The 26,460-nt window shown below is 40.2% G+C and overlaps 1 protein-coding gene and 1 non-coding gene across 2 annotated transcripts in view; both read right to left on the bottom strand.

The window, feature by feature from the left end:
* Window positions 1-71: 71 nt before the first annotated feature.
* Window positions 72-26,460, bottom strand: part of ZNRF2 (zinc and ring finger 2) — a 141,504-nt gene continuing 115,115 nt past the window's right edge. The window contains exons 7-8 of the transcript XR_006197621.1: window positions 13,955-13,990; window positions 72-86 (exon numbers count right to left, since the gene is read on the bottom strand). The gene's annotated coding sequence lies outside the window, so the exon portion shown is untranslated. The remainder of the gene's footprint in view (window positions 87-13,954; window positions 13,991-26,460) is intronic.
* Window positions 5,962-6,030, bottom strand: LOC122214710. The gene has a single exon (XR_006200085.1). It is a non-coding gene; the product is annotated as a small nucleolar RNA SNORD2 (small nucleolar RNA).

Raw genomic sequence — 26,460 nt, 5'->3', positions numbered from 1 at the left:
CATTTCTTTTTGTGTAACTGGCTCACTTCGCTTAGCATGATGTCCTCAGGTCCATCCATGCTGTAGCCATGCGTCAGGATTTCCTTCTGGAAAATTACATGGTTATGATCACAGTGGACGTTTGTGGTTTCTTTCAATCAGACATGTTCCCACATTGTTACATAGGCTTCATCATTATCGTTTGAATTCTGTTGGTTAGAGAATTTGCTTAATTATGTTCCAAATGTTAGAGATCCAGTCTTCCAGACTGGTTGTGGTGGTGATTATTTCATATGACGTTTCTGTGGACGTAGAACATTCTTTAGGGTTGTTTCTTTGGAGTAGGATTATCAATCAAAGATTTTTGCTATGAAGTTTTCTTTCTTTTTTAACCTATGTCAGCCCATGAAGTCTAGGGGTAAACTAAATGGTCTGGAAGCAGATGGAAGTTACAGAACATAATCTGTAATGTAAAGTGAAGCCAGTAAGGTCTCCTTTGACCCTGGACCCCCACGCTACAGATTAGAGCTACAGGCTGGCACTGGTAATCACCACAATTTCAGGGAGAATGAATAATCCCTAAATCAGCCTCTGTTTGAAGCTGGCACTGTGCAGCATAATAATTCATCAGCATAGGCATCAGTATCTTCAAAATCAGTTTTCCTTACTTAAAAAAATATATAGCTGTGCATATGTGTCCTTGCTTCGCCCAAACAAACCTAGTCTGACGGGACCCCCTAACACTGCATCAAATGGAAATGACTTCCCAACAACCCAGAGAAGTAGGAGTTACTTCATGAATGAGGAAAACCGGTGATGATGGGTACGGATCTTGTCTTACTAATCATGTGCATAAAAATGTGTGTGTGATGGGGAGCCCATCAGGAAAGGGATTTTGGTGAACGTTGAAAGACGCACTTGGTGACACCTGAGATTTTGAGCTCATGTAGTTCAGTTCTGTCACTCTACCGCTGAGGAAACTGGTGCCAAACAAAAGCAACTTGCCCAAGGTCACACAGCGTGTCACCGGTAGAGCACGGACTAGAACACGGGCCTGTCTGCTTTTGTTTCCTCTCTGTTCTGATAGTTTGTGACCTTCAGTTCATTCTGCAATTGGCCATCTTTCTGCCAAGTCTTGTACATCTGGTCCTAATCCACTAGGGCCACTTAAACAAAATAAACTCCTTCCCTACGGACACAGATGGGGTCTCAGTATCCCTGGGACTCTTCAGGAAGCCTAACCGGTTTCCCCCTTATCCCTGGTGCTAAAAGTTACAGGACTCTGGAGTCACATTTATAAGCCTGTCTGAGAGTCACAAAGCTAGGAACATCTTGGAGAAGGTTGGGAGATGCATAAGTCTGACTCTTGAGTCAGCTTCCTCATTGGCTACCCATCCTCCATCCTTCAACCACGGAACTAGACCAAAGGACTAAGTAGGTGCATTCCAGAGACCTGGAGAAGATCCTATTTGAATAATTTTCATCACAAGAGGGCAGATGTGTCCGGTAAGCAATTAGTCCATCCTGTCAGTGCCCCCCAAGGATTCAACTGCGCCAGAGGCCTGCTGATTGACACATTGTTCTTTAAAGAAGACTCTATGTCATTTGCAACTACATGGATGGAACTGGAGGGTATTATGCTAAGCGAAATTAGAGAAAGACAAATATCATATGACTTCACTCATATGAGGACTTCAAGACACAGAACAGATGATCATAAGGGAAGGGAAGCAAAAATAATATAAAAACAGGGAGGGGGACAAAACATAAGAGACTTTTTTTAATATGAAATTTATCGTCAAACTGGTTTCCATACAACACCCAGTGCTCATCCTAACAGGTGCCCTCCTCAGTGCCCATCACCTACCCCCCATCAACCCTCAGTTTATTCTCAGTTTTTAAGAGTCCATTTAAATATGGAGAACAAACAGAGGGTTCCTGGAGGGGTTGTGGGAGGGGGGGGTGCGCTAAATGGGTAAGGGGCATGAAGGAATCTACTCCTGAAATCCTTGTTGCACTATATGCTAATTTGAATGTAGATTTAAAAATATTAAATAAGACTCCATACCAAGGATGTAATGTCAAAAGCAATTTCAGTGTAAGCCCATTCACTCTTGTGCTCAAAGACATCATTGGCAAGTAGAGAGTTGGCCCCAGGGCTCCTATCGCCTCAAATCTCAGTGCCACCAGTAGTTGTGTGACCTTGGATAAGCAACTTAGCTTTTCGGAGCTTGAGTTTCCCATTGTGATAATAGTACTCCCCTCACAGGGCTGTTTGGTTAAAGGAGTAAATTAATATATGTAAAGCACTTAAAACTACCTGACCTGTAGTAAGGGCTCCAGAAGTAGTAACTCTTACTGTTTGATCAGAACCTTTTCCTTAATGAGCACCAGGGAGAAGGCAAGAGAAAAGAGTGGCCTGTGCTGGGCCCTCCTTTCCATCCTTCAGAGCCCCTCTGAAACAACATCGCTATTTTCAGACTGATAGCAAACTCTAGACTTTCAAGCAGCCTAGAGCCAGAAGCCATTTCCACGGCTGAACACCCGTGGGATGAGAACCATTCCCCATACTTGACATGGTCCTTCATTTTTATTTTGTTAAGGAACTGTGCATCCAAATCATATCTGGAAACATGGAGTAGGGAGGCCAAAAGCCTGTCTGCGTTTTGATTTGATTTCACAGATGTTCGCGTGTATTTCCAGGCCTTCCACATGACAATCACAGGGCTGAAGTTCATTTCTTTGATGTCAGCCTGCGGCTGTTTCTAGCATTCTTTTCTTTCACTCATTAACATTGCTACTGATTCCCCAGCCTGTAGAAAATGAATGATGGGCATCTTGAGAGAACAGGGAAGGAGGCAGAAGACAAGGGAATAAAACAAAACAAATCGGGAAGGTGGGAGGTGGGCGTGTTAATTCCTGAATCCTGACTTGCACCCTGCCTTGTCCCCTCCTATCGCCTTGTCTGGGAAATGGCCCCGTGTGTCTCAGGCCCTCAGCCCAGCGTCCTGGACACTGACATTTACGGAGGGAGCAGTTGATCATCTACTGAGCAGCTGTGGGGGTGGCCCAGCTGCCCACTGCTGCTTTTATATTTCCCAGTGGATTTTATATTTCCCACATTCCTAGGCCATGTGTAAGGTCTTTTTCCTTCCGTCAAGATAATGCACTTATTTCTAATTCATTTTCCCAGGAGGACCCATGGATGGTCAACAGAATTCCTCCGTTGGAATCATCTAGTCCAGTGTGCCTCAACCTTTTTTTCATCATCACCCCTTTAAGGAGATATTTAGACATTTTTTCCTAATTCCCCCTTCCCACCATGAAATGCTAACACCACAGATATATTTCTCTTTATGGTCCCCTGGAGGGCCACAAACCACTGAATATCCAAGTTCTTTTTGCTCCCCCATGAACCAATTTTCGCCCTCTTAGGGGCGATATCCTCCTGGGTGAGAATGCTGGATCCAGTCAAACCCTAGATGATTCTTGTTACCCTTGCCATCTCCGAGAACCCCACCACCACCCTACCTACCAGTTGCCTTTTTACACATTATTTATCTTCCAGTACATTTTAGTCGTTACAACTCTAACATTCTCATTCTTTCTTGTCACTTTTTTAATCTGTCCTATAACAATTTTAATCATTGTGCAAAAACATCGCTTGCGTTTGCTTTAAAAAACCGCTAATGGTAAAAGGAGAACAGTCTGTCCTAACAGGGGTCATTCCTATCTGGAGCATTCTGGCGCCAGCAGCTTCAGAGCTCTGAAGGTCACTTCTGTGACCATTACCAGGCCTTTGGGCAGAGCCTGGGGCTGGCCAACTTCGCCTTTGCTGTTGTCCCACTTCCCTTTCTCACTTCCTAATTCCCCCACCCTCACAACGCCTCCAAGGGACCCACCCATGTCCACAATTCCCCTTTTGAAACAGAATCAAGCCTCTGCTCACCCCAGGGTGCCTACCTCCCCCATCATTATCCTGCTCATTTATCTCCTTCACTACCCCAGAGTAATTCCAGAAGATATTGGGCTCTTTTGAAAGGGCTTGACCTCTGCAATGTCTTAGGCAGAGCTGAGAAATCCCATCCATCCATCCATCCATCCATCCATCCATCCATCCATCCATCCATTTCTCCCTCCCTCTCTCTCACAGGTAAATACTGAATAACTGAAACAGTACATAAAAATTAAGGAAGGCTAGCTGTTAAGAAATGACCCCTAAATGTACAATGGCTTAAATACAGTAGGACTTTATGATTCATATAAACAGTTCCAGAAGGTTTCAGACTGGTCGTAGAAAGCTCTGTTGCATAGTCACTCAGGGACCCAGGCTGTCAGCTTTTGCCATCTTCAACATGTGGTCGCCAAGGTCACCCTCGGCAGTGTAAACCAGATAGCAGAAGCAGAAAGAGCACAGAGGGCAGCCAACGGGAAGCTTTATGGGCCCAGTCATGAAACAGGGCACGTCTCTTCTATTCACATTTCAAAGGTAGAGCCCAACCACAAGGCCAACCCTAAATGCAAAGGAGTCTAGTTGTGTGCCTAGAAAGGCGAGGCAACGGTCTGCCGACCTCATGGTTTAATGCTACAGACTTAGGTTAGCTTTTTAGAAAATAAAAATCATGTCCGTCACGTGCAGCATGGCACAGTGAGAACAGAGGTTGAGGGTTAGAAAGATCTGAGCAGGATTTTGGTTCCGTGCTTACTAACTGTGTAACCTGAGCACAGACTACCTAAGCCATGTAAATCTTTTCTTCATCAACAACACAGGGAAATAATTGTTTTCGCTGGGTCCTTATAAGGAATGAAGGTTAAGTACTTGGTAAGAGGGTCTGGCACACGGTAGGCATTCAATAAATGGTAGCTGTTAGCATTACCATTGCTAAACTAAGCTGAGTGATGCAAAAAATCAAAGAACATGGAGAGGAGTAACACTAAGCTATCTAGATAGCAGTAACATTAGTCACGAAAGTCTAACTCAAACCAATGTTATAAAAAAAAAAAAAAGGAGGAGGGGATTTATTAGGATAGAATAACGGGGCGTAGCTCTTCACATCAAGGGGAGACCTGCCAAACTGGAGCCTTCTCCAAGACTTCAGCGATTGGAGCTCTTTTCCTTTGTCATGCTATATGCCACTTACCTGTATCTTTGCTTCATTCTCTCCAATGGCACACCTTTGCATGTTTCAACAGCCTCAAAAATCGCTAACTTTCAAATGTAGGATATTATGGTTATATTTTTAAAGCGTGTCCTACTGGCCTTGAGTTGGTAACTGTTGAAGTTAGGGGATGGGTACATGGGAGTTCTCCATACTGTTCTACTTTTGTATACATTTGGAAATTTCCACCAAACAAACAAACAAAATAAAACAAAAGCCCAAGACTGATCTCATCTTGACCTAGAGAATCAAGGAGGAGGAGGGACAGACTTGACTGGCCCACCATACGTCACATTTTTTAAGCAGTGACTTTCTGCATTGGTGAAAACTCTATGTACCCAAAGGGAAATGCTGCCATGATCACCACTGCCATCTGATTGGCCATGGTTTTTCTGGATTGAGAGAAATGGCTAAAGTGATACACAGACATCAGCACAGGGTTGGATGATTTCAACTACAACCTTTTCTTGGCCTTGCTGATTGCGAGAACGCTTCCCCACTCTTCTCACATTGTATCTCTTTAAGAAAGGTAGAGCGATCTTGGCAGTGTTGTCCTTAAGCACCATCATATTTAACAGAGTCTCAGGAGAGAATAGATCGGAGAAAGCAAGCATGAGAACTACAAAAATGACAGACCTACTTTCTAGTGATGGAGACCATCAGCTCAGAATAGTCACATGTGCATTAAGGGTATCTAATCAGTATATCCAGTACCTAAGAGATTCTCTGGGCAGCTCCAGGAAAAAAAAAAAAAAAAAAAAAAAAAAAAAGGTTGAGAACTAGCTATTACTCTTTCTTCTAAGCTTTTCCCCTCCAAATAACCAAGTGGTGGGCAATGGGTACTCTCTTCATCGCAGGTCAGTCCTGAAAGATGATTGCCATCATTTCACTATAGGATGTATTTTTTAAAGAAAAAAAAATCAATTTCTCTGTATTACATTCTTCATCATCATGTCCTATGAACTGGTTGATCTCATTATATCGATCACATAAAAAATAAGGACTGAGGGGAAAGGTTGATAATCTTAGAACAAAAGTCTAAGAATACAGGAAGCAAGCAATTATTGACTACAGTCTAATACTCTGTCCAAAAAGAAAGAGCATACTGGAATATAACTTTTATAATTAAAAAGCTTTGCTAACCAGCCTTGGTATCCAAATCATGTCGTCATATCCAAATCAGATTTTTTATTTTCACAAATGTGGCAGACTGTCCTATCCAAAGATAGATGCCACAACATACTCCATCCCACATTCCCACATGTTTGTTTGGGTTTTTTTTAACCATGTAACATTGACATTCCTTCCATTGGGGGGTGGGCTTTATGTCTTCTCCCTGTGAACCTGGGAAGACCCTGTGTCCCCCTCAACCAACAGGGTACAATGGAAGTGACTCCACGTGACTTCAAGACAAGGTCACAAGAAACTCACGCACTTCTGCATTGCCCTCTTGGGACAACAGTTCTTGGAACTGAGCCACTGCACTACGGGGAAGCCGTGCAGCTACACGGACATGTCATGTATAGGTGTGCCACCAAACAACCCCAGCTGAGGTCCCAACCAATAGCCAACACTGACCACTACGTGTGAGAGAGCGAGCCTTCAGCTAATTCTGACCCCAACCCATTGAGTCATTGCCAGCTCCAGCTGATAATGCATGGAGCAGAGATGAGCTGTCCCTGCAATCCCAGCCCAAATTGAGCATTTGAGAATAAAATAAAGAATAAATATGACATTATTAGGGGCGCCTGGGTAGCTCAGTCGGTTAAGTGTCCGACTTCGGCTCAGGTCATGATCTCGCAGTTCATCAGTCCGAGTCCCGTGTCAGGCTCTGTGCTGACAGCTCAGAGCCTGGAGCCTCTTCGGATTCTGTGTCTCCCTCTCGCTCTGCCCCTCCCCTGCTCGCACTCTGTCTCCCTCTCTCTCTCAAAAAAATAAAAAAACATTTGGGGCGCCTGGGTGGCTCAGTCGGTTGAGCGCCGACTTCGGCTCAGGTCACGATCTTGCGGTCCGTGAGTTCGAGCCCCGCATCGGGCCCCTGTGCTGACAGCTCAGAGCCCGGAGCCTGTTTCAATTCTGTGTCTCCCTCTCTCTGACCCTCCCCATTCATGCTCTGTCTCTCTCTGTCTCAAAAATAAATAAACGTTAAAAAAAAAAAAAAAAAAATTAAAAAAAAAAACATTTAAAAATTTTAAAAACAATAAAAAAAAGTAAATACGACATTATTAAGTTAGTAAAACATTTTTGTCTTTTGTACATGGCAGAATAAAATGTTGAAATAATATGAATAAATGGAGTATTTTGAAGCAATCAGGAGGGAAGAATTCGGTTTACAGGTATCAGCGTGGCTAGATCTCAAAAACATATAGTGAAAAAATGAATAATCAGAATGACATACAGACAACAAACATTTATATACATTTAAAAACGTATTCAAAGCAATTATATATTTTTCAGAGATTCATAACTTCAAATTAATATATAGAAGGTCAATCAGAAGGGCATATGTTAAATATATGAGGGTGTAGGTCTGCGGGAGTGGGAATGGGGACAAAGGCAAAACATAATTTAAAAGGGACAACAACCATGAAAAACCCAAAACGAAGAGTATGGTTATGTAACTGTAAAACCTGATTCACATTTCTTTCTGAGCACACAGCCAAAGTCTACTTTCCAGCCTCTTGTGCATTTAATGTGGCCACACGATTGCATTTTAACTAAGGGACTGTAGGCAAAAAGTGCTATGTGCTCTCTCCAGGCCGGGCCCTCAGAAAGTGAAAAATGGCCTTGGCAGCTAATAGGAAGACTGTAACATTTCCACTCGGCTCTAATGAACCAAGATAGAGCACAACCACTCTGTGAGCACATCTGAACCAACGGAACTGCCGCTCCAAATGTAATTATACCCCCCACTCTTCTAACACAGTTTTTTGCCAGTGAGGATTCTAGCTGGGCTTTAAAGGTAAGGCCTCTGAGAGAAAATTACCAAGGTACACAATCAAATAGCCCCAAATCATGACTGGTCTCCACTCCCGTTAACCCTTCTTTGAATCACCTAGGACGAGTCCAAACCTGCACGCCTGTCCAATTTTCTTACAGGGACACCCCCTTGGTTCCTCAGCTAGCCCAAGAAACCTCACCTTGTTTGACAGCAGCTGAGTATGAACTCCAAATAATCTGTTGAGCCCTTCACTGTTTGGTCTCTATTTCGTTCCTAGGGCTTTTGAATTCTGATCAGTTTGCACTGTTCTTTGGTGAAATTTTGCTTCTAAGCATTTAACTCAGCATTCCTATTATCTGTCTGGTTGTCTGTTGTCCTAACTGTCACTCGTCTGTAAGAGAAACGCCTATAGTGAGGGATACAGGCCAGATAAACTGTCAGTAAGGCCGGTCCTGATGGCCAAGGTGTTCAGGACATCTCATCAGCCCTGCAACTTTAGAGTAGACTTTGCCTTGGGTTGCTCTTAGTTTGCTAGGGTTGCCACAACAAATTACCACAAACTAGGTCGCTTAATACCATAGATTCTGATTCTCTCGTAATTCTGAAGTCAAGAAGTCTCAAATTAAGGTGGCAACGGGGCCATGCCCACTTTGAAGGCTGTAAGGGAAAATCCTTCCCAGCTTCTGGTAGTTGCTTTAATCCTTGGTGCTCCTTGGCTTGTACCAGCAAGTGCTCCAATCTCTGCTGCTGTCATTACATGGCCTACTTCCCTCTTTGTGGTCTCTGCATCTCCAAACCTCCTTCTCCTAATAAAGACACCAGTCATTGGATTTAGGGCCCACCACGATCCAATATGACCTCATCTTAACTTCACCCTATTTCCAAATAATGTGACGTTCACAGGTACCTGAGGTTTGGACTTCAACAAAGCATTTTGGAAAAACAATTCAACCCACAACAATCACCTTTCAAGGTATTTTAAGAATTACTCTTTATTATATTAAAAAAAATTATTCACCATGATCAAATGGGATTTATTCCTGGGCTATAGGGCTGGTTCAATATCCGCAAATCAATCAACATGATACACCACGTTAATAAAAGAAAGGATAAGAACCATACCATCCTCTCAATAGACGCATCCATTCTTGATAAAAACCCTCAACAAAGTAGGGATGGATGGAACATACCTCAACATCATAAAGGTCATATATGAAAGACCCATTGCTAATATCATCCTCAGTGGGGAAAAACTGAGAGCCTTTCCCTTACGGTTAGGATCGAGACAAGGATGTCCACTCTCACCCTTACTATTTAACATAGTACTGAACGTTTTAGCCTCAGCAATCAGACAACAAAATGAAATAAAAGGCATCCGAATCAGCAAGGAAGATGTCAAACTGTCACTATTTGCAGATGACCTGGTACTCGATGTAGAAAACCCAAAAGACTCCACCACAAAAGTGCAAACTGATACATGAATTCAGCAAAGTTGCAGCATATAAAATCAACATGCAGAAATCTGTGGGATTTCTATATACCAACGGTGAAGCGGCAGAGAAAGAAATGAAGGAATTGATTCCATTTGCAATTGCACCAACACCAGTAAGATACCTAGGAATTAACCTAATGAAACAGGTGAAAGATCTAACACTCTGAAAACTATAGAACACTCATGAAAGAAACTGAAGAGGACAGAAGGAAATGAAAAGTATTCCATGTCCGTGGAAGAACAAACACTGTTAAAATGTCTATACTACCCAAAGCAATCTACACATTGAATGCAATCCCTATCAAGATACCACCAGCATTTTTCATAGAGCTAGAACAAACAATCACAAAATTTGTATGCAACTACAAAAGACCCTTAATAGCAAAAACAATCCCGAAAAAGAGAAGCAAAACTGGAGGCATCACGATTCCGGATTTCAAGTTATATTACAAAGCTGTAGTCATCAAGACAGTATGGTACTGGCACAAAAACAGACACAGATCAATGAAAGAGAACAGAAAACCCAGAAATGAATAGCCAACAAAGCAGGAAAGAATGTCCAATGGAAAAAAGTCTCTTCAACAAATGGTGTTGGGAAAACTAGACGGCGACATGCAGAAGAATGAACCTGGACCACTTTCTTACACCATACACAAAAATAAACTCCAAATGGGTGAAAGACCTAAATGTGAGACCGGAAACCATCAAAATCCTAGAGGACAACATAGGCAGCAACCTCTTTGACCTCAGCTGCAGCAACTTCTTACTAAACACGTTGCCGAAGGCAAGGGAAACAGAAGCCAACGTGAACTACTGGGATCTCATCAAGATAAAAAGCTTCTGCACAGCAAAGCAAACAACCGAACTAAAAGGCAGCCTACATAATGGGAGAAGACATCTGCAAACATATCTGATAAAGGGTTAGTATCCAAAATCTATACTAGAGCTTATCACAGTCAACATCCAAAATACAAATTACCCAGTTAAGAAATGGGCAGAAGACATGAATAGATACTTTTCCAAAGAAGACATCCAGATGGCTAACAGATACACGAAAAGATGCTCAACATCACTAATCACCAGGGAAATGCAAATAAAAACCATGATGAGATACCACCTCACATCCGTCAGAATGGCTAAAATTAACAACATAAGAAACAACAGGTGTTGGTGAGGATGTGGAAAATGGGGAACCTTCTTGCACTGTTGGTGGGAATGTAAATTGGGGCAGCCACTCTGGAGAACAGTATGGAGGTTCCTCAAAAAATTAAAAATAGAACTACCCTACGATCCAGCAATTGCACTATTAGGTTTTTACCCAAAGGATACAAAAACACAGATTCGGAAAGGTACACGCATCCCAATGTTGACAACAGCATTATCAACAATAGCCACACTATGGAGAGAGCCCAAATGTCCGTTGACTGATGAACGGATACAGAAGATGTGGTGTATATATACACAATGGGATATTACTCAGCCATCAAGAAGAATGAATCATGGGAATCTACTCCTGAAGCCGAGAGCATACCATATACACTATATGTTAGCTAACTTGACAATAAACAAACAAACAAACAAATAAATAAATCTTGCCATTTGCGACAACATGGATGGAGCTAGAATGTATTATGCTAAGTGAAATAAGTCAATCAGAGAAAGACAAATACCATATGATTTCAATCATATGTGGAATTTAAGGAACAAAAACAGAGGGACATATGGGGTGGGGGGAGAGGAGAGAGGGAAACAAACCGCAAGAGACTCTTAACCATAGAGAACAAACTGAGGGTTGATGGAGGGAGGTGGGTGGGGGAATGGGCTAGATGGGTGATGGATACTAAGGAGACTACTTGTTGTGATGAGCTCTGGGTGTTGTATGTAAGTGATGAGTCACTGAATTGTACTCCTAAAACCAAACCACCATTGCACCGTATGTTGACTAAAACTTAAATTTAAAAATTAAAAAAAAAAAAAAAAAAGAATTACTCCTTTTAGTTTCATCTTCCTAGAACTGTTCTTGTTTTGTTTTTAAATGAGTTCTCAGTTGGCTACAGCTGGTCCTTGGCCAGATTCTTGGAGGTTATGTGCCTGCACAACATATTATCAGTGCAATGATGCTCATGAGGTCTTTTTAGTCTAAGTCTGCATTCAATGTCAGACCAAATAATTTTTCCTTCATGATATACTGTTATACTGCTAAATCCTGCATACAACTTCCTAAGTTGCACAATTGCATCAAGGACAATTAGGTATTATAGCAGTGGTCACTTTGGGGAAATCTGACATGGGCAAATTGCTCATTTGATAGGTACCTTAGCACAAAAAGGAAACAAAATCCCAACTATCCAGTGGTATGCTTCTACATTTCATCTGAAGTGGAGTAAGGTTGATATTGCTGGACTGTGATAAGTTACATATGCAAATGTACAGTAACTGCTAACAAAATTATACAAAGAGATAGACTTATCAACACTATACATCAATCTAATCAGAATACTAAAAAGTCTTCAGGTGACTCACAGAAAGACAGCAAAGATCAATGAAGAACAGAAGAAAGAAACAGAAAAATAAAATAGCAGACTTAAATCCTAACATACCAATAATTACATTAAATGTAAACAGTTTATATACATGAATTAAAAGAGATGGGCACAATGGATAACAAAGCATTTTCATGTCTACCAGAAAGAGATAAGAGAAATTACCAACATCCGGAATGAAAAAGGAGATGTCAGCAGACATTACAGACCCAGCAGACAGTAAAAGGATAATACTTACTACAAACAACTCTATGGCACATACATTCAACAATTTAGATGAAACTGACCAACGCCCAAAAGCAACAAACTATCAAAACTTACCCAAATAAAATAGATACACTGAATAGTCTCGTAACTACTAAAGGAATTGAATCAACATTTTAGAACTTTTTGATAAAGCTGTGTGTAGGCCAGATGATTTCACTGAATTGTACCAAATATTAAAAGAACAAATAACAGCAATTTACGCCATTTCTTCCAGGAAACAGAAGAAAAGGCAACACTTATAATTGAATTTTGCAGGGTCACAAGTACAAGAGTCATATACAAAAATCAACTGTGTTTCTTCTGTCAGCAACAAACATGTCAAAACTGAAATTAAAAACACAACACCACTTATAATTTCCCCTCAAAAGAAAAATACTGCAGTCTAAACCTAACAAAACGTAGGGGATCTGTATGCAAACGCTACAAAACTCTGATAAAAACTTTTAGTTTTGATACAAACGTTTTTAAAAGACCTAAATAGACAAACTTACTAGGTTTATGGACTGAAAAACTGATTCAACATGCTAAAGATATCAGTTTTCCCCAAACTGAATTATATGTTTATTGAAATGTTATGAAATTTATGAAAAATTTTTTTTGTAGATCTAGAGAAACAGTTTCTCAATTTATAGGGAAATACACGAACAGAAAATGAAACAAAAAGGAAAAAAAAGAAAAGTTGCTAGACTCACACTATCCTCATTTTCAAACAGTTATTATACAGCCACAGTCATCATGACAATGTGGCCACGTGGATTCCACAGATCGATGGAAACGAGTGCCAGTAATAACCACACAACACAGTCAACGGATATGGACAAAAAGGCAAAAGCAATTCAAAGGAGAAAGGATGTTTTTTTCCAACAAATGCTGTTAGAATAACTGTACATCCCTAGGCATAAATATGAACCTTGACTTAGACCTCACACCTGATATAAAAATTAACCCCAAATGGATCATAAATCCACATGTAACGTGAAACCATAAATCTTTTAGAAGACAACATAGGAGGGAATCTTCTGAGTTATGCAGAATTCTTAGACATGACTCTAAAATCATGATCCATAAAAGAAAATACCAATAAATTGGACTTTATCAAAACCAAATCCTTTTGCTCTGAGCAAGACCCTGTTAAGAGAAAGATACAGACTGGGGGAAATATTTGCGATGCACAGTTCTGGTAAGAGATCTGTATTCAGACTATATAAAGAATGCTCTAAATGCAACAGTAAAAACACAAAAAATTCAATTAGAAAATGTGCAAAAGACTTACATGTTTCCCTACAGAAGATATTTGAATGGCAAATAGTATTTAATGGCATATATAAGCATATGAAAAGATATTCAACATCATTACCCACTGGAAAAATATAAATCAAAGCCATGATAATACACCACTATACCTCTATTAAAATGGCAAAAAAAAAAAAAAAAAAAAAATTCCACAATACCAACCACTGGCAAGGATATAGAGCAATTAGATCTCTCATACATCGTTGGTAGGAATATAAAATGGTACAGCTATTCTGAAGAGAAGTTTGGCAGTTCCTTATTAAGTTAAACACAGACTTACCATAAGACTTGGCAATGATACTCCTGGATATTTATCCTAGAGAAATGAAAACACACATCCGCATAAGAAATCTGTACATGAATGTTTATAGTAGTAGCTCTATTTGTATAGCTGAAAAGTGGAAACAATCCAAATGTCCTATGAAAAGTGAATGGATATACTGTGGGGCACCCATACAATGGACTACTACTCAACAATGAAAAGGAACAACACAATACGTGCAACAAACTGTTGACGCATGAAGGGATCTCGCGGCCATTATGCTGAGTAAAAAAAGCCAATTTCGAAAGGTTGTATACTTTATAACTCCACTTCTATAACATTCTTGAAATGACAAAATTATACAGATGAAGAATAGGTCAGTGGTTGCCCCAGTGGTTGCCAGTGGTTAGAAATATGGAGAAGGTTATATAGAAAGGTTAGCATAAGAGTTTCTTTGTGAAGATAGAAAAGTTCTGTACCTTGATGATTGTAGTTATCAGAATCTACATATGTGAATGGGGGCACCTGGCTGTCTCAGTCAATGAAGTGTGGGACTCTTGATCTCAGGGTTGTGAGTGGGAGCCCAACACTGGGTACAGAAATTACTCAAAAATAAAAATCTTACAGGATGCCAGCGTGGTTCAGTCGCTTAAATGTCCGACTCTTGATTTCAGCTTAGGTCATGATCTCAGAGTTTGTTGAATTGAGGTCAGGCTTCACCCTGACAGCACAGAGCCTGCTTGGGATTCTCTCTCTCCCTCTTTCTCTGCCCCTTCCCAACTCGCGTATGCTTGCACTCTCTCTTTCTAAACAAACGTTAAAAAAAAAAAAAAAATCTTTATGGGCTTAGTCGGTTGAGCGTATGGCTTCAGCTCAGGTCATGATCTCGCGTTCGTGGGCTTGAACCCCACATCAGGCTCTGTGCTGACAGCTCAGAGCCTGGAGCCTGCTTCGGCTTCTGTGTCTCCCTCTCTCTGCCCCTCCCCTGCTTGCACTCTCTCTCAAAAAAAACTAAAAACATTAAAAAAAAAAAAACTTTAAAAAAGTACCTATGTGATAAAATTTCATAAAACTATACAAAAATTCAAATAAGGTCTGTCGTTAAAAGTATTGTACTAATGTCAATCTCCCAGTTTTGATAACGAAATATGCTTATACAAGATATCACCACTGAGGCACCTCAGGAAAGTTGCATGAAGGACACAGGAATGCTTGGTATTATTTTTTGTAATTCCTTGTGAGTTTAAATTTAAAATATGGCTAAGAAACTGAGAGAGATATAATCCAGATTCTTAAGGTTCCCTAAAACTCTTTGCCTAGACCAATGAGATGTGAAAAATTTTTAATCTGCCTCAGTTTTGTGCGTCCATCTAAAACTCTGTTCCACACTTTCCTATTTATCTTTCCTTTCTCTTCCCTCCTCTTCCATCTTCAGAACTATCCATACTCGAAGTCCCTTAAAATTACAACCTCCAGATGAAGAGGTCTCTGATATTTCCTAATGTCAACTTCTGATCCTTGTGCCATTGTTAAGGACTTCCCAAACCCTGTCTTGGTCCATATGCTCCAAACCTTCTTGACCACTATCAAGCTGTCCTTCTTTTGGTGGAGCCAGGAGATGCAGAAACTTGATAATGTAAACAAAAAGTTCTCTGGAAAATTGTCCCCTTCTAGCCAAGAACTAGAAACTGAGTGATTACAAAGGAGATCCAAGGGAAACTGTAGCATCCAAATCCCAAAGGTTCCCTTTGCCTAACAAGGGGGAAAATTTTTTTCTTGAGTACACTCCACACCCAACATGAGGCTTGAACACACAATCCTGAGATTAAAAGTCCCATGCTGTAGGGAATTAAAAGCAAAAATGAACTACTGGGACCTTATGAAGATAAAAAGCTTCTGCACAGCAAAGGAAACAACCAACAAAACTAAAAGACAACCAACGGAATGGGAAAAGATATTTGCAAATGACATATCAGACAAAGGGCTAGTATCCAAAATCTATAAAGAGCTCACCAAACTCCACACCCGAAAAACAAATAACCCAGTGAAGAAATGGGCAGAAAACATGAATAGACACTTCTCTAAAGAAGACATCCGGATGGCCAACAGGCACATGAAAAGATGCTCAACGTCGCTCATCAGGGAAATACAAATCAAAACCGCACTCAGATATCACCTCACGCCAGTCAGAGTGGCCAAAATGAACAAATCAGGAGACTATAGATGCTGGAGAGGATGTGGAGAAATGGGAACCCTCTTGCACTGCTGGTGGGAATGCAAATTCCTGGGTGCAGCCACTCTGGAAAACAGTGTGGAGTTTCCTCAAAAAATTAAAAATAGACCTACCCTATGACCCAGCAGCAGCACTGCTAGGAATTTACCCAAGGGATACAGGAGTACTGATGTCTAGGGGCACTTGTACCCCAATGTTTATAGCAGCACTCTCAACAATAGCCAAATTATGGAAAGAGCCTAAATGTCCATCAACTGATGAATGGATAAAGAAATTGTGGTTTATATACACAATGGAGTACTATGTGGCAATGAGAAAGAATAAAATATGACCCTTTGTAGCAACGTGGATGGAACTGGAGAGTAAAAATAAGCCATACAGAGAAAGACAGATACCATATGTTTTCACTCTTATGTGGATCCTGAGAAACTTAACAGAAACCCATGGGGGAGGGGAAGAACAAAAAAAAAGAGGTTAGAGTGGGAGAGAGCCAAAGCTAAGAGACTCTTAAAAACTGAGAACAAACTGAAGGTTGATGGGGGGTGGGAGGGAGGGAAGGGTGGGTGATGGGTATTGAGGAGAGTACCTTTTGGGATGAGCACTGGGTGTTGTATGGAAACCAATTTGACAATACATTTCATATATTGAAAAAAAAAAAAAAGTCCCATGCTGTAATGATTGAACCAGCCAGGAGCCCTAAGGTGAATTATTATTTTTTTAATGTTTATTTTTCAGAGAGAGAGAGAGAGAGGGAGGGAGGGAGAGGGAGAGAATGAGAGCATATGAGTGGGGGAGGGGCAGAGAGAGAGGGACACAGAGGATCCTAAGCAGGCTCTGAGCTGTCAGCATGGAGCCCGATGCAGGGCTTGAACTCACAAACCATGAGATCATGACCTGAGCTGAAGTCGGACCCTTAACTGACTGAGCCATCCAGGTGCCCCTAAGATGAATTATTTCTGATGGAAACACAGAAAGAAACCTTTCAAGGGGGCACAGGTTATACTATAAATCCTACAACTGCTTCTATAATTATAAAAGTATATGTTTCAGAATTATAAAATTATCAGTGGTAGGCTAACTTTGTCCTTGTCTTATCTGCCTAGGCTGGCCCTCTCTCATTTCCTCTCGACCTTCCCGTCTCCTTGGAAAGACTTTAGGAATAAAAAAGTTAAAAATGGATCAAAAATATTCTGTTGTTATTCACATATTCATGCAGTCCAGATAAGATTCAAATAAAATTTTTTTAAGTATTTTTTTTGTTTATTTGAGAGAGAGAGAGAGGGAGAGAATCCCAAACAGACTCCATGCTGGAGCCAGACACAGGACTCGATCTCATGACCGTGAGATCATGACCTGAGCTGAAACCAAGAGCCAGATGCTTAACCAACCGAGCCACCCTGGTACTCCCCATGCCCCCCTCCCCAAATTTTTTTTTTAAGTCTCAAGCTTTACACATATTGGTTCTTCAAATTTTCTTGCTAAAACCAATACAGAAGAAAAAGCTGTTTGAATAATGACCTTGGTTATTAGGTTATCAGACCCACAAAGCAGGAAAGTTAAAACTTTTGACATGATGTAAATTTTTGGCTTATGAATACAGAGGTTCATTGTATATCAGAAAATCAATAAAAGATGCAAAATGTATAGCTATGGAGTAAAAAGAAATTAAGCCTTTGGTTATAGGTTTTCTAGTTCTGTGTTTGGAGGAAACAAAATGTGTTATTTTGGTTAAGGTAGTAACTAATAAAATGTTTGAGACTATACTATAGCACAGTTATAAAGTGACATATCTTATACATATGGGATAATTGTTTTGGCTTATCTACTTGTTAAGGGAACTGCCAATTCTATGAGAATGGTAAATTCAATATATTACATGTTCATTTAACATGCTCATCAAGGTAACTATTTTAGAGCTGAATTAAAACTGTAAAACATGTTTACATGCATCTAAACAAGTATCTGGGAGGGCTTGAGAAAGGTGCATTAATGAAAGGCATACAGGGGCGCCCAGATGGCTATGTTAAGCATCCGACTTTGGTTCAGGTCATGATCCTGATCCAGCTTATGGGTTCAAGCCCCATGTCAGGCTCTGTGCTGAAGCTCAGAGCCTGGAGCCTGCTTTGGATTCTGTGTCTCCCTCTCTGCCTGCCCCTCTCTCATTAGTCTCTCTCTACCCCCCCCCCCCCATAGGCAAACATTAAAAAGAAATTTAAACACACTGTGAGATAACTATACTTGTGGCATACTCATAAATTGTTTTAACACAAAGTTCCTTATTTTTGAAAAAGATGAAATTTCTTGTAATTATCACACTTATTGCTGCTCTTACATTAGCAACTTATTAAAATGTCCTGCATTTAAACTGATGCAGCCACTGGTGGAAAACAGGATGGCGGTTCCCCAAAAAAGTTAAAAATAGAACTACCTTACAATCCAGCAATTGCACTATTTAGGTATGTACCCAAAAGATACAAAAAAGGTAATTCAATGGGAGACATGCACCCCAATGTTTATAGCAACATTATCAACAACAGCCAAACTGTGGAAAGAGACCAAGTGCCCATCAACTGATGAGTGGATAAAGAAGTGTGTGTGTGTGTGTGTGTGTGTGTGTGTGTGTGTGTGTTGGAATATTACTCAGCCATCAAAAAGGATGAAATCTTGCCATTTGCAATGATGTGGATGGACCTACAGAGTATTATTCTAAGCAAAATAAGTCAGTGAGAGAAAAATGCCATATTTCACTCCTGTGTGGAATTTAAGAAACAAATGAACACAGTGGGGGAAAAGATGCAAACCAAGAAACAGGCTTTTAACTACAGACAACAAACTGATGGTCACTGGAGGGGAGGGGGATGGGTGAAACGGGTGACGGGGACTAAGGAGTGCACTTATGATGAACACTGGTGTTGGACCTAAGTGGTGAATCACTGAATTCTACACCTGAAACCAGCATTACACTGTATGTTAACTAGCTGGAATTTAAATAAAAACTTGGAAGACAAAAAAAATTCCTGCATTTAGATACTTCGTAATTAGGTTTATGTTTTGTCTCCTGGTCCACTTTTTGCCTTCCCCAATTTGAGAATAAAACTGCCCATGTGTCTTTTAAAACTACACGTTCTTTGGATATCCTGGGATTGCTACAAGGTAACCAGTGATTTGCTTCTTCATCTTTAGAAGGAAGAATACTAGAATGAACTGGATTTGTTTGGTGCTTCAGATTTTAACTCATTTGAAACTCTTCGGAGAGCTCTTTTCAGTTTTCCAGACATAGGCTAGAAGAACAAAACCTGAAAAATCCTAAGAGAAATTTTTTCCAGTGATGTAACATCAGAGAAAAAGTACCTTCAAATTTTGATGAAATAAACCCTCCCAGGAGATCTTGAGCTCTGGAATGCTAAACCTCCGCCAGGAGCCGATGATCTTCAGATGAGGTCTGCTACCCCAAGACCTTCCGATCCAAGAGATGACGACACAAAGCAGGCAACTTCCACCCAGCATGGCAGAACAAGATGGATTTTCATGGCTCAACTTTTTTTTTTTTTTTTTTGCTTTCCTTCAAGTCATACTTACTACTGTACTTGGGTGCCCTCTAGCAGTCACCTAATGGTTTCACAGAATGCTTTCATACACTCTCACTGTTGCACTTTCATTCTCCCCATCTTCCTCGCGACCTAAGAAAAGGCAACACTCTTGCGTACTTCTGTCCATAGCTACTGCTCTAAATCTAACGGACTTCCAGGCTGTTTTCATCCCTGACCTGAACTCAGTGACAAAAAAATTGAACACTTGACTTTTTATATACCTCAGGTTCCTTCTGGTATTTGAAGTTTCCTCGTATTTATTAACCCCAACTTCCAGTCCTTGAAAAACGGGAACACGACTTCAACAAAATACTTCTGCTGAACTCATTATAGTACAGGCCTTATAAGCTCATTTGAAGTGGGAATGAATTCTGGGGCTATCCTTGTGGCGATGCTCAGTGTGTTCTCCTCAGAGACTCTCCAGCTTGATTTGCAAGAATCTGCCTGCCTCAAGGGACAAGCAGTTGCCCCTAACATGATAAATCTTATTTATGTAATGTGGTAATATTATTTGCACTCCCAGTACAGTCTACCCTCATCTTTGTTTTAAGCCAATCTCGTTTTCGCCATTCTTTTCAGCCAGTGTATCACAGTTTGTTGGATACAGCTATAGCAGGGCAGAGAGGAATATTTATAGCCTTTTATACAAACTCTTTCAGAAAATAAAAGAGGAGGAAATACTTCCCAACTCTTTTAATGAGCTCTCCATTACTCTGGTACCAAAACCAAAGATGCTGCAAGAAAACTACAGACTAAGATCTCTCATGGACATAGATGCAAACAAACCCTTAACGAAGTATTAGCAAATTGAACCCAGATATAAAAGTGTAGCCCAACATTAAAAAATCCATGAAATTCATTGTATCAGTAGATTAAAAAAACCTACATGATCATTTCAGTAGATAAAAAGCATTTGATAAAATTCAATATCCATTTGTGATAAATCTTTTTGGGAAAGAGGAACAGAAGGCAACTTCCTCAATATTATAAAGGGCATCCACAACAAACCTAATAGTGAAAGGCTGAATGCTTTCCCTTTAAGTTCAAGAACAAGCAAGGTTCTCAGCTTTTGGGGCTTCTATTCAAATCCTACTGGAGACCCTGGGCAATGTAATAAAAGGAAAGAAGGGAGGAGGAAGGGAGGGAGGAGCAAACAATAAAGAAAACAGGAAGTAAATAAAACACAGTTTAGAAAGGAAGAAGTAATTTCTATTTGTGGACAGTATGATTGGGTATACAGAAAACAATAAAGAATCTACAAAAAAGCTACCAGTGAGTTTAAGATCACAGGATGCAAAGTCGATGCACAAAAATTAATTTTTATATGATAGCAGTAAACTGGAGAACAGTAACATTTTTAGTAACACTAAGAACGATGAAAGACATAGGTATAAATCTATCAAATTATATGCAAGATTTATATGTGGAAAAGTATAAATTACTGAAGACATCTTAAAAAACTAAACTAAATGGAGATACTGTGTTCATTCGCCAGAAGACTCAATACTATTAAGACTGTAGCAACTGACTTATAGATTCAATGGAATCCCAGTAAGTAACTGACAGGCTGATTCTAAAATTTCTATAGAGGGGTGCCTGAGTGGCAGTTGGTTAAGCATCCGACTTCGGCTCAGGTCGTGATCTCATGGTTCATGGGTTCGAGCCGTGCGTTGGGCTCTATGTTGACAGGTCAGAGCCTGGAGCCTGTTTCAGATTCTGTGTCTCCCTCTCTCTCTCCCCCTCCCCCCGCTCCCAGTGTGTGTGTGTGTGTGTGTGTGTGTGTGTGTGTGTGTGTGTGTGTGTGTGTCTCAAAAATAAATATTGAAAAATTCCCAAGATTCACTAATCAAAAAAAAAAAAAAGTCTTTTAAAAATGTAGGAGTTTCCCACTTCATTTTTGAAGATGCTATATAGCCAGCAAATAAGAATACGAAAATGCTCAACATCATTTATCATCAGGGAAATGGAAATAAAGAAAGCAAGGATACACACCATACACCCAGTAACAACAAAAACAAAAACAAAACAAAACAAAACAGGCAAAGCGAAGACATATCAACAATCAACCCCCCTACCAACACTGAGTTCTGGTGAGGCTGTGAACCACCTGGAATGCCTGTACATTGTGGAAGGGATGAAAATGGTGCTGCCACTTTGAAAAACTGTTTGGCGGTTTCTTATAAAGTGAACATGTGATTATCATACAACCCAGCAATCCTACTCCTAGAAATACGCCCAAGAGAAATGAAATCTGTTCACACACAAAAACCTTTTGGTGAAAGTTAACAGCAGCTTTATTTGTCATCAGTAAAAATCGGAAACAACCCAAATCTCCTTCACCTGGTAAATGGATGAACAAAACGTGATACATTCATACAATGGATTACTACTCACCGATTAAAAGGATCAAACTACGGATACATACAACAACATGGATAAATCTCAAATGATTATGCTAAGTGAAAGAAGTGGGCTCAAAATCTACATATCATAGGTGATTTCAGTTATAGGCCATTGTTTAAAACACATCCCTAGGGAAGAAACCAGACCAGCAGTTGCCAGGGGCTTGGGGAGCACAGGGAACTTTTTGGGGTAATGGAACTGTTTTATACCTTGTGTGGATGGGTACATGAGAACACCCATTTGTCAAAATTCATACAACTGCACACTGAAAAGGGTGAACTTGACTTTATGTAAATTATCTCATTAACCTTAAAAAAAAAAAAATGACCATTACAATAACTGGTCTATGCACTCTGTGTTTTCCAAAGTTGATTCTCGTTCACCATCAGGTTGTTTGCATAGCTTGCAATCATCTTTTATTGCTTGCTGGATATTAACCCCGAAAAAGCAATGGCTTGGGATGAGTCTTCTTCCAGAGATCTTGAGCTGCTGTTAAGTTCAGATTCGGAGAATCCTGGTCCATCCAGCTACGCATACTTGGAAGGGCTGAACTTCGGGAAAGCGCATCTGCCCAAACCGCCCAGGGAAATCGCCTTTTCTATTTCTTTTCCTCACCTGCTCCAAGAGCAGCAAGACAGTCCTCTTGACAGCTCACAACGGCTGTAGCTTTGTCGTTGTTCTAATGTTCCATTTTCCTCCTTTGTTACAGACTTTCATCCCAAAACTGACCTGGCAGTTCCTGTTTTTTCCTTTCTTCCTTCTTTCTTAAATCCAACATTTTATTATTATGTTTAGTCACTCATCACCAGAAACTGAAGTCCAAAAATGTTTTTATTAAGTAACGGGTGTATATGGTAAAAATTCAAATCTTACAGAAGCGTACAAGAAAAAAGCCTCCTCACTGCCCCCACGCACCTGACGCTAGCCCCACCCAAACCTACTCCTTAGAAGTCCTAATACTCTGGGTTTTAGTCTGGGTTTAGTTCTTCTGAGAGTCACAACCTCCAACTCTCCAATGAAGATCCTTCTCTCTCTGCTTCTTGGTTCATAAACTCCGGTGTAAAAAGATAATAGCCCTTACACTAGATTTGCCTCTTTGTCACACCTCCAGTATGTTAGTCTTATTATTTAGCCTTCTGAGAGCCCACTACATGCCAGGTGGTGTTGTAGACCCATGCATGCAATAGTGAACAAAACTCATGGACTAACCTGACTTCACAGCACTTCGATTCTAGAAGGACAAAGAGCGACAATAAACAAACACAAAATCTGTCGGACAGGTATTCTAGAAAAAGAATAAAAAGCAGGGTAAGGAAAATAGGGAATATCGGGGCAAGGGCAGATCAGTGAGCTTGGCCTTTCTAACTTCTCTACAAACTTCTGGAGCCAGGAATCCTGATAGTCATACTTGCAATTTCAAGTTCAGTCACCTACCACTGGTTTGCTCTTGGGCAAATCACTTAACCTCAAGTTTCCTCATCTATGAATGAGGATGAAAATACCTTCCTGATAGGGTTGTTGTAAGGATGGAGATAATTGTGCTGAGCACAATGGCTGGCACTCAGTGAATGCACCAAAATACGACTTATCACTTTAATTAGCACAATGACACAACACAAAACCCTGAAAAAAGAACAATCAAAAGGCCTATGTGAACAGCTTAGTTTTATTTTTATCATTATTAGGTGTGGTCACTACGCCCCAGCATGACTGCAGTTTTATTTTATATTGAATTCTATTCCTCTATTGCCTTGTGATTTCTAATTTCAGAGATACTGGTGGATAACTTTCACATGTTTTTTAATGTTTTTTATTTTTATTTTTTTAATGTTTACTTTTGAGACAGAGCATGAGCAAGGGAGGGGCAGAGAGAGAAGACGACACACAATCTGAAGCAGGCTCCAGGCTCTGAACTGTCAGCACAGAGTCCGACATGGGGCTCGAACCCAGGAACCATGAGATCATGTCCTGAGAAAGTCTGACGCTTAACTGACTGAGCCACCCAGGCACCCCGTTTATTTTTGAGCGACAGAGCACAAGCAGGGGGAGGAGCAGAGAGAGAGGGAGACAGAGAATCTGAAGCAGGCTCCAGGCTCTGAGCTGTCAGCACAGAGCCCCAATGGCTTGAACCCAGAAACTGTGAGATCATGACCTGAGCTGAAGTCAGACGCTTAACCGACTGAACCACCCAGGCACCCCTCTTTCATATATTTCAACAAAAGTTGACACATCCAAAAATTACCACAAGGATATACTCTAAATCACGGTCACTGTCAACTATTTATGGAGTGGCTACTATGCACCAGAATCAGCTCTAGGTTCTGGGGATATAGCAATGAACAAAATAGAAAAGATCCCTGCTTTTATGGAATCCGCATTCCAATGGGAGAGACAATGAGCAAACAAACACAATGAGATCAGATAGTACTAAGCGCTATGAAGAAAATTATGGAAGAGGAGTGTGTTCTTCATGAGATGGAGTGATCAGGGATTGTACTTTATGAAGACAGGGTAGTCAGAGACAGCCTATCTGAGGAAGTGACGTTTATGCAAAGATCAGAACATTGAGAAGAGTGTAAATATTATATATAAAAAACTGTTATCTCACCATTATTTTGTATTCCAGCATCAACTGGCACAATGAGACTTTAAAAGCTTAAGTAGATGCTTCTGCAAAAAATAATGCAAAAATCCACCTACTAAGACACTTATTACTCAAACATATTGTGCCAAACAAAAAGCTCTATAATTTTTTTAAAGTTGCATTTTAAGAGATGGATTAAATATTTAAATATATTTAGAAAGGAAATTATATATAAAAGCACCAGGAGAAAATACAAGCAAATACTTATATAAACTTAAGATGGGTAAAATCCCTTTATTTAAAACAAAATTTTAATGTTTATTTTTGAGAGGAGAGACACACAGCATGAGTGGGGGAGGGGCAGAGAGAGAGACAGAAAGAGAGACAGACGGACAGACAGAATCTGAAGCAGGTTCCAGGCTCTGAGCTGTCAGCACAGAGCCCAATTTGGGGCTCCGACTCGTGAACTGCAAGGATCACGACCTAGGCCGAAGTTGGATGCTTAACCGAGAAACCCAGGTGCCCCCTTTTTTAAAAAAAAATTTTAATGTTTATTTTTGAGACAGAGACAGAGCACGAGCTGGGGAGGGTGGATGAGTAAAATCCTTTTAAACATGACCACGAAAGTCAAAAACATAAAAGGGGGCACCGGGTGGCTCTGTTGGTTAAATGTCAGACTTTGGCTCAGGTCACAATCTCATGGTTTGTGGGCTCAAGTCCCGCTTCGGGCTCTGCACCAACAGTGTGGAGCCTGCTTGGGATATTCTCTCTCTCTCTCTCTCTCTCTCTCTCTCTCTCTCTCTCTCTCTCTCTCTCCCTCCCTCCCTCCCTCCCTCCCTCCCTCCCTCTCTCTCTCTCTCTCTCTCTCTCTCCCCGCCCCTCCCCTACTCTTTCTCAAAATAAGTAAATAAACAACAAAATAAACAAAGGCCAAAATTAATAAATGTGACTATTTTAAAAATGTTGAACAGAAGGAAAGCAAAACAACCCTAAGAAAAAATACTACCATAAATTAGATTCAAAGTGAAATGAAAAGCTAATAAACACATTTGTAATGTATATTAAAAAACTAATAGTCTTAACACTTAAAAATATCTTAAACCACTAAGGAAAAAAACCCCAAAACAACCAGCAATAGTCATAAACAAATAATTTGCAAGGAAACACAAATGGCCAGTACACTAATGAAAAGATGCTTAACTACAGTCATAATGAAAGAAATGCAATGAAAACTGAGTTTGTGCTTATCACAATAGCAGAGGTGGAAACACAGCAATAAAATTCAGTTTTGCTCAAAGTACAGAGAAACTTGAACTCCCATGTCCTGTTAAGAGTGTAACATAGAAACAGCTTAAAATTTTAACAATAAAAGTGTAAAGGAAATCATAAATATCCTAATAGTACTATATCATCAATATTGTGAAGACTTGTACTTAATGACAAAAGTATTTATGATATACTGTTGAACGTGCCCGAAAGAGAGCATGTTTGGTGTGACATTACATATGTTAAATTAGGTTTATACAGATTGGTAAGTGGGGGTATAGTCACCAAAGACTAATGGTGATTATCTATACACAATGGGATTTGAAGTAATATTACTTTTTCTTTGTGTAAGTACTTACATATTTACTTTTGGAGCTGTCCCAAAGAAGGAATTTTAGAAAGCTATACTAACTGGACAGTTAGCTAACAATTCACATATTTACCAGCA

This window comes from Panthera leo, chromosome A2, assembly GCF_018350215.1.
Source record: "Panthera leo isolate Ple1 chromosome A2, P.leo_Ple1_pat1.1, whole genome shotgun sequence".
Classification (NCBI taxonomy): Eukaryota; Metazoa; Chordata; class Mammalia; order Carnivora; family Felidae; genus Panthera; species Panthera leo.
The sequence above is the reverse complement of the archived record's forward strand: the minus strand, read 5'-3'. Positions and strand labels throughout refer to the sequence as shown.